Source organism: Poecilia latipinna, unplaced genomic scaffold (genome assembly GCF_001443285.1).
Source record: "Poecilia latipinna isolate Pla-1442-1.1 unplaced genomic scaffold, P_latipinna-1.0 Scaffold314, whole genome shotgun sequence".
NCBI lineage: Eukaryota > Metazoa > Chordata > Actinopteri > Cyprinodontiformes > Poeciliidae > Poecilia > Poecilia latipinna.
In genome coordinates this window covers 36064-57071 of record NW_015112930.1, presented here as the reverse complement: position 1 = coordinate 57071, position 21008 = coordinate 36064, and the positions used below count along the sequence as shown (strand labels likewise).

The following is a 21008-nucleotide window of genomic DNA, read 5'->3' as shown; positions in this document are numbered from 1 at the left end:
GAGTGTGGCTGTGCAAAGGTTGTGCCATTTTTCCCTTTGATTGTGACTGAACTTGTTAAGAACGTGTTCAGTGATTTCCAACAGATGATGTTACCGGACTTCCACAAGGTGTGTGTGTGTGTGTGTGTGTGTGTGTGTGTACAGAAGCACATGGCCACTGTAAGGTCAGAGCCTGGGGTGAGGTCAAAACAAGCAGATGTGAAAACAAGAGTCCCCGCCATAACTCTCTGATGTGGAAGCTCTCTTCCCTGTGTAAGTCATGTCACCTCCCACTGAAGGTGTCCTCACTTACACGGGAGTGTGTGTCTGTCTGAGCCGAGTGTCTCTCAGAGGTCACGGGAAGATCAGGGGACATCCATCCATGTAGTAACCAGAAAAAGTAGCACTCTAGTGCTGAATAATAAGGCCAGTATGTGAGTTTTACATGCCAGATGTTCCTGTTTTGTGTTGTGACAGATTGCCTTAACTTTTTGGTGGAGTGTGTTGGAGCTTAGATCGACTCTGTACAAAAATGCACAAATAGTCACCCCTATAAGGCATGACTACAAATACATCATACGAATACCCATCGTAAATGCAGTGGCGAGTACTTGAATTATTCATGAAGCACAATGTTAATGCAACAGCTATCACATCTGCACTTAAAAAACATCCGAGATCTGAAAACAAAAAAAACTCAAAGCAACTTTCAGCCTTCCAGCAACTAGCTTATATGCAATTTGGAGGTGTGTGCTTGACTTTTCTTGTTTGAAGCAATGGATCTACATGATGGCACAATCAGCTCTTGAAAGCTGTTGTAGATGTAGCAGATATATTTGTTTCTGTGCCTAAGCGTGTATTTTACAGTAGCATCAGGTACAGCAGTGATTCTGGATCTTTGAGAGATCCATGACACGTAAACACAATATCACTATGAAGTAATAGCAAGCTCAAATGTATGTCATCCAAATTCAAGCATACATACAAACTGGAGCAGAACGCATTGTGTTGAGGAAATTGAGTCCATGCATTAACTGCTGTAAATATAGCCTGAGATTGTCATTACAATTACTGAAAGACAATTCAAAAGGAAAATCTGTTGCATTTTTTGGCTTAAAAGAACATATAAAGCTTAACGCCAAAGCCTCTTTTCAAATAAATTGCCATTTGTGCGTTCCCGCATGTGTGTGTGTGTCACTGTTTGCTCTTCAGGGAGACACATAGGACAGACCTCCACCACAGTACTCTATTTTCTCTCTGCATGAGCTCCCAGCACATTCAGTAGGTTGATTTAAAGCCAGAGAGCCTCTCTCTCATGCACACACACACACGCGCGGACACTCATTGAACAACCACTGTTTCATTAATCTTCTGCATGTGTAAATTAGGCATGAAAATATAGTATTTGGAGCATAAAACCTTGGACGTGCTGTCCTTTGCTGCGTGCTCTGATGATAAATTGGATGATGAGGTAAAGGTAACAAGCTGCTGTCCTGGTGTGTGCCTGACCACACAAAACACACTGAACTTTAATTGACACCAATGCACAAACCTTAATTTTTAATTTATATATCTGAGTGGTGTTTTTTTTGCTTTGTAATTATGCTGCATATACTTTTTAGACTCATAGAAACCTACAAGAATGATTATCCCCTATTTCTTTTTTTTTTTTTTGCTTTCCATCTCCATATGTTACAGTCACGTTTAATGATCATAATTATTTATCTGTGTTGGCAGCATTAAAAGACTTTTCGAATGCCGTGTCTTGGCCCAAAGATTAACAATTCACCAAGCTCCTTATTAGAGCAATTCATCAAATCAGCAGGCAGTGCTGATTAAATCAACTTGGTAATAAATGGAATGATCTACAACGTTCTGACGCCCAGAGTCCTCACAGCGCACCTGCCTGATTAGGAGGCAATTTATCCTGTAGCTTTCCGCAGAGTCACACACTTTAATTGGGGCAAAATGTGAATGTCGTCCTGTTTCGCCTGATGGCAAAAACCTGGTGGTCTTGATGAAAAATCGCTGGCAACTATGCAGGAAGGCAAATTTTACAGGCTTTTACAGGCTTTTTTTTTTTCTTTAAAAATATCTGATCCTCTTACAGTCCAATTAATTTCCAAATTGCTAACATGCAGCGCATCTCAAAAGGACGTAGACTGGTAAAACACCAGTTGTTATGTAAAAATAAGAGACCATTATAAATTAGTTTAAATATTTTTTTAGAAATATAATTAATCTGATAAACAAATCTGTTAGGGAAAATTACATAATTATATTTAAAAAAGTCCACTAATCTGGTTATATTAGTGTCCACATCCCTAAACTAACACTTAGCAGCCACGCTTTTCACAAATTTTCAATTTCACTCATTAAACTGATGGCTAACATCAATTGTATTCAATGCCATTTATCTGAAGTGTTCAGCTTTGTAAGTAGCATGTTCCAAACTTTTCCACATTTGCATATTTAGTCTAAAGCATAACTACACAGAGGTGTTGCAAAGGATTAAAATGTCATCATGTCCTGATGGATTGAAGGGGATCAAACTTACAAGTAGGGTAAAGGGTGCTGTCACTGGGGAGACGGAAGAAGAGATGCTGATTCTTCGCATCGAAATGAGTCTATTAAGGCGGTTTCAGCATCCGACCGGGGGGCGTCCTGTATGCATCCCTTTGGAGGATTCAGCTGAACTCAGTTTATTTATATAGCTGCACTTCACAACACGTGTCGTCTCAAGACACTTCACTAAAAGAAAAAGTCAAGGATGTGACCCCCTTTACTTCCACTGTCCACTGTCCATAAACTTACATGGTTTGGCAATTTGCATGTCTAAAATTCAGAAATGCGAAAATGGTTACTAGTCTCCTGTGTCTTGGTCCCGGCCCTGTGGTGTATTAGCCTCCTGTTCAAGATCCACTTCAGCCTTCCACCGCTGACTCCTGAAATTGGTAGATAAAAACTATAAAATTAAGAACTTTGTGAGGTTTCAAGCAATTAAAACAATTTAAGAATCTGTTGGCAATTGACAACACCATATCTCCAGGTAAGAGTAGTCAGATTTGCCTCAAGTTAATTTAAACTTTAACAGTCCATATATGACCGGGGTATGACCAGAAATATAGTATTTTTCTCATCCAAAATTATATACATACAATACAATCCAGAATAAAATAGCTGAACAAGTCCAGTAATTTATCATGTTGGATAGGTCATCACTACCCTTTGAAGAACTGATACAAGCCCAGCTACTCACAGGACTTCATGGCACAACTTCTGAATCCTGACTTGCATCATATTCTTACTGGAGACTAATGCAAATTGTGGATATCAGACCTTGGATGATTCGAAGGCATTCCCATGGCTGCAAAATCTTTTGGACGACGTCAAAAGAGAATTATTCTCAGGTAGAATAATGTTCCACAACATGGTCTACTGCAAACATAGACTGTTTATTTACATCAGGATGCTGTCAGAAAGTTTCATATCAAAATGCTTTCCAATATATTGCTTGGTGGATAATGAATGTTGGCAGCAAACACATTCTCTAAAGAAAGAAATCTGTTTTTTATTGTAGATTTATTCACAATAAAGACATTGGAACTTCATCTAGACAACATGACATCTCCTGCTGAGTTTTGTGGGCAAATGAAGCTTTCACCCGTTTCTAATTTGAAATTACTGTTATCCTTATATACCGTGGGAAGACACTGATTTAGTATTTCACACAGCCAGAAATAGAGAATTGTTATTGTAGTCTCCAAAAACTAAAACTTTAAGAATAATAGAATAACCACCTAAACCATTTCTCCAGAAAGCAATTTCCCCAAGTCAGATTAAGTTTTATAAGACCAATATTTAGACACAGTATACCCCAAAACAATACATTTCCACACATTGAGCTGTAAGATGACCAGGAGTTCAACGAAAACCAACATAGCACTATATGTTAATATAAAATCAGAGTAAAGGTAATGATAAAGCACCAAAATATCTCATAACCACAAAAGCACAGTTATATTACCTCAAAATCAACATACACATCAGTTTCCTTATGTAGGTAAGAACAAACTTCAAGAGAAGAATAAGGGTTACTGAACCTCAAGGGACGTCATTACAGTCACAAAACTACACCCAGTGAGGAACTGCTGTTATTTCTCAACCCAGGTGAATCAAGAGAAAGTCGGAAAATTATGAAAAACCTGTTAACAAAAATTGATCATCAGACACGATTTGTCTAGAAGCTGGTTTACACCATGCAAGCGCATTGCAAAAGTTATGAAGGCGTTGCCATGGACTTATTGCATCAGTGTGATTTGTGGAGAAAAATAAAGTCTGGGAAATGTATATATATTACAATCTGATTGTCGGAAAACATAAAACGGAGAAAGGACTCAAAAGCTTTTCCTCAAGTTCATAACTTTTGACCATTGCGCATTTCTTGTTTTCGCTTAATTTTGTTTGATTGAGATCTAAACCGATTAAAATCACTGGCAGCTTTCAGCGAGAAACGGGGAACTTTTCCCTGCTAATCCCGCCTGGTAAATCGCCTTCCGTGTTCATTCTTGTATGTGTGAGCGTGCATTTGAGCATTAATATTTATTTTGAGCCTGCTGACTTTATTTGGTCTTTGTTTGTCTGAGTGTGTGTATTCAGGAAGGTGAAAGCGTGGCGCTTTGGCAGAATTGCCTCATGGCGAGCATCAGATGGCTTGTGATGAATAGTCAATTAGGTGTAAACTTGTTCCAGGAATGACCAGTAAACAAGGGAGGAGATGATCGCTGTTGGGGAAAAAAAAGGCATCCATTATCTAGCAGCTAATTATCTAGCCACAGCCATTTCCATTCTCTAGATAGCTGTGTGATTAAAGGGTTTGGTCAATCAAATGGATAACAGGAATCTGAAATGGGAGGACAAGGGAGGAGGAGGAGGGAAGGAAAGACATGACTGAGCCAGAGAAAAGACTGCTGCTGAACCTCATTTTCATTCTTGTTATCTCAGAAAAAAAATAAAACATATATATATATATAAAACCCTGGCTGTGGAATACGTCTTTTGATTTTGCAATTTGTTGTTGAATAAAGGTGGATTTCAGAAGCTAAAACTAGACATACAACTTGCTTAGATTCGTGGGGTTAAAGTTTATCTGGAGGCACATGGATGAATCAAGACATTTTAGAGCGTTCAGGAAGGAAGACTGGAAAATAATCATGCAAGTTATGCATATTTGACTCTGAAACCGGAATTTGTTATGTGGATCATGAAGCTCAACACCAGAGGCTGCAGTTCTCTGGTAGTGGCACCAATGCTTAAAAAGAATGAGATCATTTGTGCTCCAAAAAGGTATCTATATCTTATTTGAATTATATTTTAGTTAGCTTTCGTAGTGACTTAGAGTGACTTAAGTCTTACCTCTGGCTTCCATACTTTCACACAGTCCTGAAGACTGTGTATTTATGAATTTATCTCTCAAATCTGCCGTTTTTGATGATATGCCATTTCTGCCTCCTGCTAGCCTTTCTACCCGCCTCACGTTTGCTTGTTAAAGTCTTCAGAAGTCAAAAGTGGACATCTGTCACATACATGTTTCCCAATGATTTTATTGAGACTATAAGTTAATAGCCAAATGTTTTTCCCAAGATGAAGAGAACAGTTTCATTATAAAAACGTTTTTTGTTCTCAAAATTGACTTACATTGAAAAGATTGAGAAAATCAACAGGCAAAAGCATATGCGTATTAAACAACAAAATATACATTTGCCCTCTGATGCTGCCTGTTTTTTATTAGGAAGCAATATTTGCAACTTAATATGTGTCCCAGATATCAAGGTGAGTGCTTAAAGAATGACTTTGGCTTTTATTTGTCACTCAGAGATCCACTTACAGAGTACACAGAACAAAATTTGTTTGGCTCAAGGACAGATGTACAAACTAGAAATTAAATTGTGCAGTCTTAAAATTTGAAATGTACAGTGTAAATATAAAATGTGAATTAAAAAACGTGAAGCTTCTCTATACTGTAACAGGAATCTAAACAATTTCTAAAAATGAAACAGTTTACATTAAGAGCAAAATAAGCTTAAATCCTGCTGGTACACTTTAGGGAATTAGAACTGTGAAAACAGAATAATTTAATTTCTTTAAATGAGTTTATTAGTGAGTTTCTGTACAAACTCACCGATGTTTACTAAATCTGAAGTATCACAGTGTGTGTTTTTATATGAAAGATGATCCCTTTTCAGCCACTTGGCAGTCTGCAAAGCTGATTCATTCAGTGCACAGTGGGGTCTCCCCAGTTCAATAATCTCTGGAGGGCTTTTTTCCAATGGAGACACCAGAAAGCAAGGTTGAAACTCAAACGGTGGGACAACCCAAGCAGAGCACCGGTTTCATGCATGCTAACGCAAAGCTGCCTTTGTAAATGGAGGGAACTACCCAGACGTGGAGCATGAAATATTAATGGTTAATATCATACTTAGCACAAGTGCTGACAGTAAAATGGTGTTTGCTAGAGAAACTATGAGCCTGTGGATGTTGAGGGGACAAATGTAGTACCAGGAAACAGACTCTGTTAATGGATTTTTGCCCCGTTTGTCCCATCACAGTTCTGAGAATTGGTGAGGAATTCTCATGGAGGAGTCGCACCTGATTAGTATCTGGATTTTATTTTTTTTTTTTAAATTGTTTGCCAAGTTTTTGGTCTGTATTTTTACCCAAGTCTATGTGGAGGAATCATAATACCAAAAACCTGACTGTTTAAAAATGTCATATTGGTCATCTTCTGCTGACAAAAGCACTTTGATAATCTTACAACTATGAAATGACAGAATCCTTTTAAAAACACAAAGCACAATATGAGCTAACATGAACTGAACATGTGAAAACTCACAAAGAATCAAACTGCAGTACCTGGACGAATATAACTAGACTTGGGCAAGACAATCCAATGTATTTTACATGATTACAATGAAAATAAAATCACAAACAAGCAAAAAATATTAATAAAATAAAACATTACCTAGCAGTGGCGACTCCTCTTAAAATGGGGTTTTAGCCTTGATTTAAAGGAGATCCGTGTTGCAGCATTTTTGCAGTTTTCTAGAAGCTTCTTCCAGATTAGTGGAACAAAAAACCTGAGACATTATGGCTTCAGAACTGATAGCATCAGTTCCAAAGGTATAAAGGTGTTGAATATTGCCAGAGAAAGTGTAGGAGTGAACTTGGTTGTATCTGGCTATATGGTGCAGAGAGTAGCGCAAATGTGCCCCTCCCCCACCTGTAGCTGAGCATTGCTCGTCAGCTATTTGAAGGAGGACTACAAGAAGGAATAGTGATGAATTTGTGGAAAAAAAAGTCATGTTTTGGAAAATGAAAAGAGCAACACTGATCAGTCCTATTAAGGTGAAGATTTTTTAAGAGGCCGCTTGGCAGGGTGACCCAGCTGAGTGGATAGTCTGACTAATTAACCTTAGACATCAAGTGTTTCTGCCAAAGAGCAAGATGGAGAATAAGCGCTTCAAAAGTGTGACTAAATGTTTATTCTATGTTGTTGCTGAAGTCTTGGCTATCAAAATCAAAAGAAATGCAACATGTTAATCATTTTATGACGGCTAATAATCACTGTGTTGTTATTTTAGCAGCCAGAATGAAATTTTTTTTATTTCTTTGGATGATTTTGTTTTTAACGTTTGTTGAAGTACAGTGGATTTTTTTATCTATTTATCTATTTTTTTTACTAAAAGTGGGAATACTATGGGAAGGTCAGACTGGCTCATAACTCATATGAGTTTCATTACATTTTCTTAGTGTTGCACAGTCCAATATTCATCATTAATTGTGCGAGTCTTAGTAGATGTCTCAGTAAATTTTAATCCAGCATAAGACATTTATGCCACTTTGCTTGTAAATATTACTAAACGAACAAAGGAGGGGGCAGTGCAGGGGGAAAAATAGAAAAGGTAAAGGGAACGGATGGCTGGGTGGGATAAATTTACAGACTGTACAAGCTGAATGGACACTTGCTAATTGAGACAAATGAACAACAGGAGAGGTGTGTGAGAGAAGCGACAGTGAACGTATCTGGTCCATGTCTCGGTCTTTTGCGTCGCAGGTTTTTTTTTTTCTTCTTTTCCCTTGTTTTATTTAAATCCACATCCTTTTTTGCTCATACATGTATTTTATTTATTTTTTTTCCCATTCCGGATAATAGAATGGAATGCAGCCCACTCCATCTGCCCATTCTCACACATTGGGAATCTATAAATCATGCATGGCAAACCTCATTTTTAAATGAGGTTACACAAAAGGAGTCATTGTGAGTTTCTCGCTTCTTCCATTTATTCTTCATGTCATGCACTAATGCAAGTGGGAATTCTTTCATACAATAAGTTTTACTTTGTTCAAACATGATGAAATTTGGTCCGTGCACAGAACTCGCCGTGTCCAATCCAAACAGTAATCCAAAGCATGTAGGTTTCTCTTAACTGATTCTTGATTAAGCTAAAAGAAGGAAGGATGTAAAGATAAAATGCAAGGTTATCAAAAATCTAAGATGCTTAATCAATAACTGATTTTATTTTAAATTCTTTATCATCACCGTTATTTGCTGGGAAATTCCACTAAAGTGGACAATTTTCAAATAAACACATATAAGCTCTTCCTTTCCCAAAAAGCCCATTATATAGCATCTAAATATACAATATATCATATATACATATAATACTGAATATGTACTTTCTAGAGAATATTACCGGCATGCACAAGAAACCAAACTATAATGAATCAAATATCCAGAAGTAATCATTTCCAAAATGAACTGATTACTAAGTATATTGGTACTAATACTAATATACTTACATTTTCATTAGACATTAAACCTCAAGTTAGTTACTGCTCACATCTTTTTTTACCTTACGGTTTTCAAATGTGCACTTTCACCATATTATAATTATTACTATTTTTATCATTACTGTCTTTCAATTTTTGCTACTTTTTATTATAAATATTATCTTTTAATCCTCTATGGCCCAGTCTCTGGGCTAATTCAATAAACTCAAAGATTATTGCAAAGCTCATGTATTTCAGTGATTCTATTCACTAAGTGAAACACATTACATAGAATAATTACACACCGACTGTTTTCAAGTCTTTGTCTGTGAAGACAATTTTCCACTTTAAGCCAATGTAAAAACCATACTTAAGATTAAAATATTACATCAGAATAATAGAAACATTAAATGTTAAAAACAAAAATGTGGGCTCAATGAAAAGTAAGTTTATCGCCTGCTTAGAATTACTTTCACCAGGTATTTTTAATCTGACATGGACATAATACTTACCATATGTACTTACAACATAAAAAACTATCTAATTTCTCAACAACAGAGACTTTGTACTTTCTACCTTTTTTAAACTATTATGTTCACTGATGCACTTATTAGAGAAAGATTGAAAATAAATCCAATCTTAGTGTGAATAGTTAGTGGGGAGGTGGCCATTTGAAACTAAAATGTATGCAGGTAACACACACACACACACACACATGCGGGCGTACGCATGCTTGCACGCAGAAACCATAAACATAGACCACCTAGAATTGGTCCACAAAGACCTGAGTTTGACTAAGAGCCCCAGGAGTGCTATAGTCCTGAATATTGCCTGCAATAAAAAAAAGTATGCAAGGTGATTCTACCCAGATACAAAATACCTCAGTCCTGAAATATGAATTTTCAGGTCAGTAGCTCATACAATAGCTCTCAAAGTATAAAAGTAGGATATAGTCAGATGTAGTTGGGATTCATTAGGAGGCAGCTAGAGTTGTGACTTTGTTTTTTGTTCAGATCAGACGCCAAACTGACCTTGTCAGAAATGCACTGCATGATAAACAGCCTGTGGCTGTCAGACTTTGACTGTACTGTTGATGTGGTCCCAAAACCTGCTGCCCTGAAATACCTGCGTCACAAAACCGCAAAATTCCACACACGGCCTCCAAAAGCGTTTTATTGGAAAATTGTTAAATAAGTGGCCCGCCATCCAGGATTTGAAGTCGTTTGTCTGAATGTTTAATTAGTTAATCAAGCTTCTAGTTCTGCCCCGCCGTCATGTTCAACATTTATTTGTTCCCATGCTGATAATGAGAGTTTAGCTTTGATTTTTAAGCTGTGAAAAATTCAGCAGCTTAAGTGGAGAGACTGTTAACAAAAGTTGTAGCTGAAAGAATTAAGCAAACAAACAATTTATAATAGAATTTGCTTTAGAAAATTTACCCAAAGAGCAAATGTTTGACTCAGAAATGGATTGAGGATTTTTGAAAAACAAGCACAAAAAACAAAAAATAAATAAAAAATAAGTGCCTCGGAGATGAATTCGGACTATTTACACAAAATCGTGTTGCGGTTGCAGTTAGACGTCTCCAGTAGAAGTTTTTGACTTTTTTTTTTCTTCTCTTTTTTAAAAAAAAAAAAAAAAAAAAAGAAAATCTTCATCTCAAATCATACAGGTAATTTTCCTGTATTAACCTCGGACCAGCTCTCCTGTCTCTGCTAAACAAAACGAAGCATCTCCAAACCATGATGGTCCTACTGTTTCACACTGGCAGTTAATTTTCAGGGAGCACTAGTCGCACAGCACTAAACCTGAGGTTTAACTGGAGAAACATCTAGAAACACCACAGATGATGCAGCATCTAACCTCTCTGAAGGTTTTTTTCATCTAGTTGCCAAAGCAGATGATACTTCCCCTGCTTCAAAATCAGCAATTACACATAACTGAATAGAGGCTCATCTAATTATATTTTTGCTGGACCTTTTTTTTATTATTGTTAAAACAAACATAATTGGATTCCTCTTCTGGAGACACAAAGGCCATTGTGGAAATATTTTTCATCTTTTTCCCCTCATTTGCGCTCGTCGTTTGGACCTCTGCAATTGCGCCCATGGCTTTTTGCCAAAGCAAGTCTTAGCTTTCTGCACGATCTGATATTTGATCTTCATTGGCAGACAATTATTGTGCACTCCGAGATGAGTGCTGAGCTGTTTTGAAGGAGTGTTGTAATTGGTTAATGAGTCGGAAAGGGAAAGCTTCTTGATCTCATTTCCAGTGCTTAATTAACCTTGGAGTTGGAGATTTCCCTGGGTGCTGGGGGACAAGGCAGGACCCGGGTTATTCTTTCTCTCCCGTCTTTGTCTCCGTCTTGCCTCCGTTGCTCCGTTGGGTGCTGTGACTCTTCCTCGGCAATGACAAAAGGATGCTTAGTGCTCAGTGTGCCTCTGTCTGCAGGCTACAGCCCTTTACTGGCTGATTTATGAGAACAAATATTCCTGCACAGATCTTTCTGGTGCTCTGAAGTTCAAACATGCACTATTATCAACTTTATGTCTTCAGCCTTTACGGCGTATCTCCCCGTTCCTTCCTGTAACACTTAGCTTAGAACTGAAAGGATATAAATAGCGCCACTGCTCTTCCCTTTAGTATCTCCGCGGGCCAGCCCAGTTCTGTGGCCCCGGGGGTATGAACCCAGTTCTGACAGAATTGATCTCTGCCTCCTCCTCCCCTCCGTAAGTCCGTCTGCACCCCTAGGCCCACTGAGACTACTCCGACACCCAGGCTCCACCAGTCCACACCAGGCCAGTATGTCTTGTCTTCCCTTCTCTTTAGTGTCCTCTCCTATATTCTCCTGCCCTCCTCCTTTCATCTGCCCCTCGGTGCTAAATGTATCTTTGCCACTCTAGAGTTCTTCTTTCTTTTTTTTTTTTTTAAAAAGCCTTTGCTGCTTTTGTTCTTCCCTCTTGTCTGTCTTCATCAAATGTCCAACCGCAGACTGATAATGGACGATTTTAATGTCCAGTATATCCTCATGTAAATCTGAGATATTTCTAATATTTAAGATGTTCATTTCAATGTGTCTTTATGGAGATCTCAAGCAGCGCCATGGCAACAGACTCGTACCCAAGGCTAATTTTACTTCTTGCCAATCTGCTACTGGTGGGATTGAGATACATGCAGTAACATTAGCATCAATGCACTTTTATTGGTGCCAACAACATGGTTACATCGCGAGTTATCGTCATTGCTCAGGTCGTCTCTTTCTTCCATCATTATTAACCAGCTGATGTCAGCATGCTAGTCTTCTGTTGATGTATGAATCAGGAAAAATGCTAGTAAATTTATTATGTGTTGATTCTGTATGTTTGAGTAAGTCCATGAATCAATATAAAAAGTAAATCAACTAAAAGGAAAAGGCTTGGAAAGAAGGTGTTGTGTTTACAGTGTCTCTCTTGGGGAAAATACATTAGGGGTTATATAAATTTTGAGATGCAATTTTCTCAGTTTACCCTGAAATTGAAGCAAAAAGGGTTTCAACACATTTTTAATGTCTGATTCCCATACTGTAGAGATCTAAGAGGGAGTGGTAGTGCAAAGACTCTGGGTTTATAATACTGGGTTGATAATACTATGTCCAGGTTGTTTGGCCAGTGCTTCGACGCCATGTGAGAGAACGCTGTTGCAATTTGTCTCATCTTTTGGAACATGAGGCTAGCGTTTAAATTTGCTTTGTGATTTCTTGAACTGGCGCAGTACTCTTCCAGGTTTAAGGTTGCATGGCTACTTGACACATTTTACCTTCCTAAAACTTTACTGTACATTTGTGGCAGATGCTTCAACAGTGAAAAGGTTAAAACCTGCAAAAACGAAAGGCAGAAACAGGAAGCTGTGATGAATGGATGAGCAGATGGATGGTAATGTGTACATATTATTGCGTTAACCAGGCACCAGTACAGCTGCTATCCAGTGAACTCTTTTTGCAAAACTAAAAGTAATTCGCAAAACTTGCCAAACTTATCCACAAAGTGTACAAATTACATTGTGTTTTGACAGAAAATGCCTCATTTGCATAAAATCACAAATATCTATATCTTTTCAAAAGTTTATACAGAAAAACACCTATTGACGTTGGCTGTTAGTAAAAATGTTAACTAATAAAGACTGTGTGATTATTTAAATGAAAACTTCTGTTTATGTTGTTGGCTTTACTGAAAAAACACAGAGAGGGATGTGAGGACTTATAAGTTAATAATATTCAATTAAAAAACGAGGCAGAATTACTTACATTTGTTTAGAATCAGACAATTGTATCTTTTTATTATAATTCCCTGCAAAAGATTCAACTCAGTTTAAAGCAATAATTTTATGTTTAAATATTCTCTTTTCTTTTGTCCTTTCCATGTTCTGAATGTCCATTGATTCTTATCTGTACACCATTTTGTCGCAGCTCTTGCTGTTTTAAAGTGCCTTATAAATAAAGTAGTAGTATTAATATATGTTCATCGTTACATTTTTTTGCAAAATAGTGTACTTTTTTTCTCAACATTTTGTTCATTCGGTGTGAATTATGACCTCTGTTGTCTAGAGTAAAGGCAAAAGCCGCTCCATATCTCTTTTTGCTTTGTTTTATTTTTATCGCCCATGTGAGATGGCATCAATCTCTCTCCCCCTCTGTGCTTCCTCTCCTCTCCTTTGCTCTTTTTAAAGCCACATTCTTCTGCCAGGTGAGTCCTTGTGTTGAGCACCTGCGACCGCCCTTTCCTCCCGCCTCCGTCCAGCATCCTGCGCCAGATTAATGCTCGGCGTTTTGCTCCTCTGCGACTCTCTTCCCACCAGACCCCCTGGATGAATAAGAGACTTTAATTTAGCTACCCGAGTCCCTTCTTCTGTTCGCTGTGTTTCTGCAGCATAAGCTTTCCTCAGCCACTTCTCGTTCCCTCGCTCTTCCTCCATCCTTCCATCAGAGGCGCCGCCATATGGGCCGGGCGTGGCTCGGGCCCGACAGGCTCTCAGGCTCGTTTAAATTCAAAGCTTGTGGGTCATTGTAGCCTCTGCAATGAGATGACAGACACGGTTCTGGAGACAGAGGCCGTCTGAAAGGCCTGATGAGACGAGATGAGGAGGTGGAAGAGGAAGCGAATGCAAATGAAGGAAATTGGGCGAGCGAAAAGTCATAATTAAAAGTCAAGAAATTAGTTTGGCGAAGTCTGACGTGGCATTTAAATGGAGCTCAAACTAAACAGGTGGCAGCTTGAGAGTTAATTAGATTAGCTTTTATTTAGATGGCCCAATCTTCTTATCTTCTAAATAGAAAAAAAATTACAAAGAGAAAACTAAATAAATAAATACGAGAATGAGGCAAAAAAATAAAAAATAAAAAATCCAAAGGACAATTAGAAGACTTTCTTTGTCTTCGTCGTGAAAACTCTGGCAGTTCGGGAACGGGCGTGTGCACAGAAGGTGAGGAGCAAAGCGAAACAGCGGGCATTAAAAGAGGAGAGGTGTGAAATTGAAACCAATAAATCCAGAACAGATTCCTACAGTTGCGGGAGCCGCAGTGACTGGCCTCAGTTGTGTTCTCTTTTTAATTTGAGCCGAGTGTCCTGTTGTCTGAGGAAAGCTCGCTGCGCCAAACATTTGTGTTGCGTGACAGGAAGTGCAGCTTCCGATCCAGATGGTGCACAGGAGTAGAACTTTGTAGCTTGTTACAAGACTGTAAAAAAATAAATAGAAGAAAAGAATGAGAAGATGGTGAAGCAAGACATTTATAAGAAGTGGTTTAATGTTTACTAATTGCTGCCATTTTCATTTAAAACCATAAATGGTTTCAGTTGAAATAGTTTCTCTTGTTTCTCCTTTTCCCTCACAATTAAGGACACACTGGTTTCTTGTAAAACAACATAATTTACTATTCAACAAAATAAATCCCACTGAAAGACTGTGTATTCATTTTATTTTTTTTAAACTGATGAAATCAGTTTCAGGGAATTCAATCTATTCAGTTCAGATTTTTCTGCTCCAAGCTATTTTCCTTGGTACTGCAATGGTGCCAAGGCCGTTTTCACTTTAACAAACATTAAGGTGTATTTGGTGTTTGAACTATAAAAATAGGTGGTTTCGTTCAGCTATGGACAAACGTTAACGATTGGGTAAAATTCAAAATCTCTTTGTTTCTCAATAGCCGAAACCAGGTTGTAGCGTAACATATTGCGATAAAATTAAGTTAATTTCACTGAAGCAGGTACAAATAAATCATATGGCAGAAAAGTTTCTGTACCCAAAACTGTGAAAGGGAAACAAATAGGCAATTATACGATGAAAACATTGCAAAAATGTTCAACTACTCCTGGCACTTGGTAATAAAATCTACATATTAAGATGTCTGATCATGAGCAAGTGTTTTATTTTAGGTACCATGGATCATTTAGAGCAAACGTACTTTAGAAAGGGGTTCAGGGTTGTTTATCACACCAGGTAAAACTAGTCCTAACAGTACTTGGTATAAATAGTTCTCATGAATAAAAAGAGCAAAAACAAACACCAGTAAGAATCATACATTAACAGACGTCTCTATCCTGACACTACAGATGATGTATTCTGTGAAGCGCCGTCAAAAGGAAACAAACGAATGTGTTTTTATCCGCCTCCAAATGCCATCGCTTTGCTAACGTCACTTTCGATTTAAATCCTCTCAGATGATGTATGGCCGAGACGCGCCGACATGGCACGCACTAATTGACCGCGGCATATTGTGTGGATTTTTTTTTCCTCACATCGTCCCACTCGGGATCCTGAGGACCAGTCCACTCCCGTCAATCCCCCCTCTCCTGCGCCGCCCCGCCACCATCCTCGTCAGCACCCGTCTCAGCGTGGCATCGGCAAAGCGTGCCGCATAGATTGTTTTAGGCCTCATCTGTGCCAAATATGCTTGTTGATATTCTTCATCTTGAAATGCTCTTTAAAAAAAGAAAGGAAATAAAAAGATAAATGATGGCCTGGTCCGCCACTGACAGTAGGGTCTGGCCGGCATACATCAGAGTCCAAAGCCCCCCTCCTGCTTTATAGACGTCTATTAGGAGGAGCTCCCAGGCAACAAACCATACATACCAAATGGACCTCTTTAGTAATATGATAATTTATAAAAAGGGGGGAGACTTGAGTGAATATTCCGCAGAATTCCCCCACACCCTTTGTGCCTAGTGGATGGCGTGTGCTATGCCCACTCCGCTCAGGCCTGCACCAAATGTGGGAGCTCCTGGGGATGATGGAGTGAAGGCCAACCGCGGCTTGACGGCTTTTAATAAGTAATGAAAACACTGGAGGATAAATTTGCAAAGAGGAGGATTATGGAACTTCGGGAGTGCCAGGAGAAAAAATAGCAAAGGACGGATCTGATTGGGGGGCTAGGGGAAAAAAGGGAAAGAATTTCTTCAACACCTTTTGAATGTTTCCAAAATAAGAATGTGCCACAAGGAAGCGCCAAATTCCCAGCATGCCTCTTCCTAGGAGCTCATTGATCAGTTCTATTTGAGTTGAGCCACATCTTGTCCCTTTCATATCAACACCAATCTTAGTTTCAATTGCTCTTCTTTCCTTTGCCACTTGTTTTCGGTGGCGGCGTTAACGCAGGCTCCCTGCTGGGTCGTATATCTGAAAGAAGGCGCCCTCACGCCTACAGGATGCAGATTGAAACACTTGGAAAACACTGATTAGGTTAAACTACAAAAAGGAGGCTTTGGTGGGAATATACCTTCTGTCATCTTTGATGCTATGCTTCATTTATCAGAGGCTGCTGATGAACACTTTGCATAGGTGTGTGTGTGTGTGAGAGAGAATCTGCGAGCTTTGTCTACAGCCTCAAAGAGTGAAGCATCAGCATGGGGTTGGCTTCCATGAAAGCCGTTTGCATGTGTGCAAAGGCAAGGAAAGAGATAACCGTGTGCACTCTGTGGAAATACCTTCAGCCCCGTTGAAGGATAACTTCTGCATTTTATTTTTATTTCTTAGCTAGGACAGGATTGCTTTCACCGTCATATGGACATTCAACTTCTGTAAGCCTTTTGGACTTTGCATAAAAGTGATGAAGTACACATCGTCAAAAATGCTGTATCAGCTTTATTAGAGGGAACGTGGTTGTTTTACCATTTCCCTCTAGATAATTAAGAAACTGATAAATGTTCAAAACAACCTATCACCATGTAGGAGGATTTTTTTTTTATTTTTTTTTTTTTATGGGCTGTTGGTTATGAGACCATGAAGGAATTAAGCTGATTTGTGTGAATTATGACTTTATCTTTAGGCTGTAGATGTCTTTTGAAATTTGTGTTGTGATTTCCCTCTTGTACATGAAAACCGACTGATTGTACATATTTTTGAAATCATACAAAAGATTTTCCAGAATGGATTTTTCAGCTGAGGTAACAAAAGTGTTTGGCTGAATTGCTGGAACTTTAGTCATTTTTAAAATGTTGTCATCTTTAAAAGGGACAGTATCACTTAAAAATCAATGTTTAAGCCTTACATTATGCTAAAATGTTATTCCCTCATCAAAAACATACACTGGAGTGTTGCTTTGATTTAATTTCCGTGAATGTTTGAGAAATACTTTAGTCTCCCATGGCAACCATTCAGCTGTGAAAAACATCTGGTCCGTCTCCTCAGAGCTGCAGCTTCTAAATGTCTCCCTCACAGAGCTCTACTCTGCTCCTTCAGACTAGCCAGCAGTAATTGGCAAACACCTGGTGTAACTGTGCATCTGCCGAGCTCATCATATGAGCTACTTCTCAGTGCAACGCTGTTAAGTGTTGCTAAAGGGTTGATAGAGGAGCCATGTTGTGATGACTTCTATAAGGTAGAGTTTCAGAAAGATCAGGAGTTTTTAAAGAGACAGAGGCTCAATTTCATCACATTAACTTGCGAGGTCAAATTTCTTTCGTCATTTTTGCTATATGTAGCATTTTTATGATAACTAAAGGTGGCATAGCTTCTTGAATGTCCTATAAAATACATGGAAAATACGTACTGCCCCTTTAACAAGGGTGTCATTGGTTAGAAAACAACTACTACTCAATTTGTCCCAGACATCCCAGTCATCCTGTTTGTTCATTTACTACTGGTATTAAGCACAACATTCATGTTTTCACCTAGTTGTTATTTTTTATTGCTTTGGCAATGCAATGTCCTTAACTTTTTCATGTATACAGAAATGAAATAAGTTTTTTTTTTTTGCTTAATTTTCATACAACTAGTCTCCTGTTGAGTAAAGAGTCATGTATGTGTTTCCTTACCTTGTCAGGGTGTGATAAAAAAAAAATACATAGGAATCACAGAACTCGCTTTGTGGCAAAAAATGCTTTTAATTAGGACTGCATGAGAAACAGAATCCATGGAGAAACTTTTAAAAATTTATTCACCACCTTCGAAATCTCCAGCCGCCGTGTCTCAACTTCAACTGTTCACAGGGGATTACTTTAGTCGGCTGCAGGTGATTCCACATAGAGGTGGTCTGGATAATGAAGAGCAGTCTATAAATTAAAGCACCACTCTGACGAATACACAGACCAGAAATGTGTTCACACTTTTCCCTGTGTTCACACTTTTCCCTGTTCACACTTTTTTTTTAAAAAAAAGAAAAATAAATTAAACCTCTGTCAGTAAGCAGTACAATTACAAAGATTTGTCTTAAAGTTAGAATGTGATCAAATAAAAAAATCAACAGATTTCAATTAATTTATGAATTAAAGGTTATAAGTGTTGCAGACTCTAGCGTGTCAGTGGTCACTTAAAAACAAACATTTGGGGGCAGTATCCAGAAAATCTCTGAGAAAAACATTATTCCTCTACCTTTTGTATTTTCGTAGTTCTTTTTTTTTGGTACACCTGATCAAATAATTCCCTAGCTTTATAAAGTCTTTCTTTATAACAAAAGATGGATGCAGATGGAACCCCAGTCTATCCATCTCCAGGTCCTCTGTGCCATCACTCGGTAACAAGACGCCTAGATACTTGAACTTCTCGTGAAGCACAGACTAACCCTGAACCCAGAGGCAGCCGTTCACCTTTCTCCAGCTGAGAACAATGGTCTCTGACATAAAGGTCTCATCCCAGCGGCTTCACATTCTGCTGCGAACTGATCAACTGCACATCGAAGGTCACGGCCCAGACCTTGAGATTCCCAATCCACACAACAACTGCGTCTTGAGATTCTGTTTGTGAGCATTAAAAATAGGATTATTGTAGAAAGTAGCCCTGATGGAGTCCAATCCTTACTGGGAACAAGTTCGACTTGGTGACGTAAGGATCTGGCTTCTGCTTGGTCGAATCGAACTGTTGGAATCTGTTCTCATTGTCACATTTACGTGACGAAAATTGCGTCCTTTTTTTCTCGGCCTCATGTCGTCCACCCCCAGTTGTCACAACCACACTGGCAAACTTTTTATTGCTCTTTTCATGCAAAACTATTATGTGATTGATGTGAATTATGTGGATATGTTTATGTGGAACTTCCAGTATCTGGTTTCTCAGTCATAGAGCAGAACAGATAGTTTTGATGAGCAGTTGTCCAAAGCCCCCTGCTCGTTTTTCGCCCAATAAAGCGGGAGAATGTGTCACAGATGCCCTCCATTCTTTTTTTTTTTTTTTTTTTGAAAACGTAAAATAAAATGAGATATTCCACCACATCAATCATTAGTTCCTCCTCAGGACTCATGTTAAGAGTTGATCCTCTTTGCCACGATTAGGCTGCTGTTGTAGACCACACACAGAGCATAACACCTTAATGTATAGTGCAGCGGGACATGGTGCTTGACTTGGTGGGTCTTGGAGACCAGCAAAACGAACTTCTGAAAACCATGTGACCGTGCGTTGACAGTTTGACTTTGGTCCGACCATTCGGGGCCCTTCAGTCTCCATAGTCCAGGTGAAGTTAGTCCCTCCTATTGGACTGTGATTGTAATAAGATTATTAAATTGTTCTTTTTCTGACCCCTCTCCTGTGATCAATTTGTCTTAGGTGACGCTAACAAGAACTGAAGTCGACAGATTGTATCGCCCAGGGTCAAGCACCTCCACCATAGTCCACCATCGCAAAAGTGGCGATTTCAACACAAAGGCCGGTATGTTTCAAATACTTTCTGGCGCTTAGCCTATTCTTTGTGTAGCTTATTAGATGTACATAACTTTTTTTTTTTTAAGGATTTTTCAACTTTTATGACCATTATTTGACATTGATCTGACAGGAAAGTGAGTTGTGAGAGACGAGGAAGACATGTGCCAAAGGTCAAATCATGACGGCCGCGTCAAGGACCGAGACGTCCGTATGTGAGTCACGTGCTTTACCTCTGCACCATCGCCACTCCCAGGTACGTAGCGTTTTATTGTATTCCTCTTTCGTGACATTTTTGGCAATTATCTCATTAGTCATTCGGTAGTTTTCTAAGGAAGACCACATTTCATTACAGGATCATGCAATCCTCACAGAACATTTGCAGGAAGCAGGTATTCTCAGAATGGGCCACACATACATTTGTGTGTGTGTTTACTTTGGCACTGTATGTGCTTATCAAAAGGTTATGCAAACCTTCCCTCACACGTTGCTCGACACCGCGCTGCGCCGTGCTGCATTGCTCCTCGGGGACGCGACAGCCCCAGAAAGGCATTATCACCTTTCTTCCCAAGCAGAGGAATTCAATGCTTTATTTGCGTTATGGCAGGTGGGCCCCTATAGACGCCTGAACAGCACAAGATTCAGTTAGGGGGGACCTGAAGGCCAAGGGGGCCCAGCCGGGAAACGAGGGAGGAATCAGCAGGGAGCGAGTGAGGGGGGAAATTAAATGACAGAAAAGCAGAAAGGAAGGCGCGGGGTCTTGGGAGCAGGGCGCATGGTTGTACACGGATTTCGTAAAATGTGGATTTCCTCATGCAAGTATTTACCACTGAGGGGAAAAACTGAAACCTCATTAACATGGCCCGCGCATTCTGCTTGTCAAACTAATGAAAACAAACACATATAGAATCCATTTAATAGGTTCCTATATTGCACATACTCATGCACACCCAACTATCATCAATCTCAGGCTTCAGAACCATTTCTCCCATGAGTCCAAAGCTCTGTTTTTGGCTCCGTCTCCATACAGGTAGGAGGTCTCCTGATACTCACCACTGGGTTAGCCCACCACACATTAATGCAACATGCTCCACCATTAA

The 21008-nt window shown here is 39.0% G+C and overlaps 1 long non-coding RNA gene across 2 annotated transcripts in view; it reads left to right on the top strand.

Moving 5' to 3' along the window:
* LOC106948931 (uncharacterized) overlaps positions 1-20162 on the top strand; it is a 143691-nt gene extending 123529 nt beyond the window's left edge. Inside the window, exons 4-5 of one of the 2 annotated variants that reach the window (XR_001425289.1) lie at positions 19816-19918; positions 20042-20162. This is a non-coding gene — a long non-coding RNA (uncharacterized LOC106948931). The remainder of the gene's footprint in view (positions 1-19815; positions 19919-20041) is intronic. The other variant, XR_001425290.1, reaches the window with a different exon arrangement.
* Positions 20163-21008: the final 846 nt, after the last annotated feature.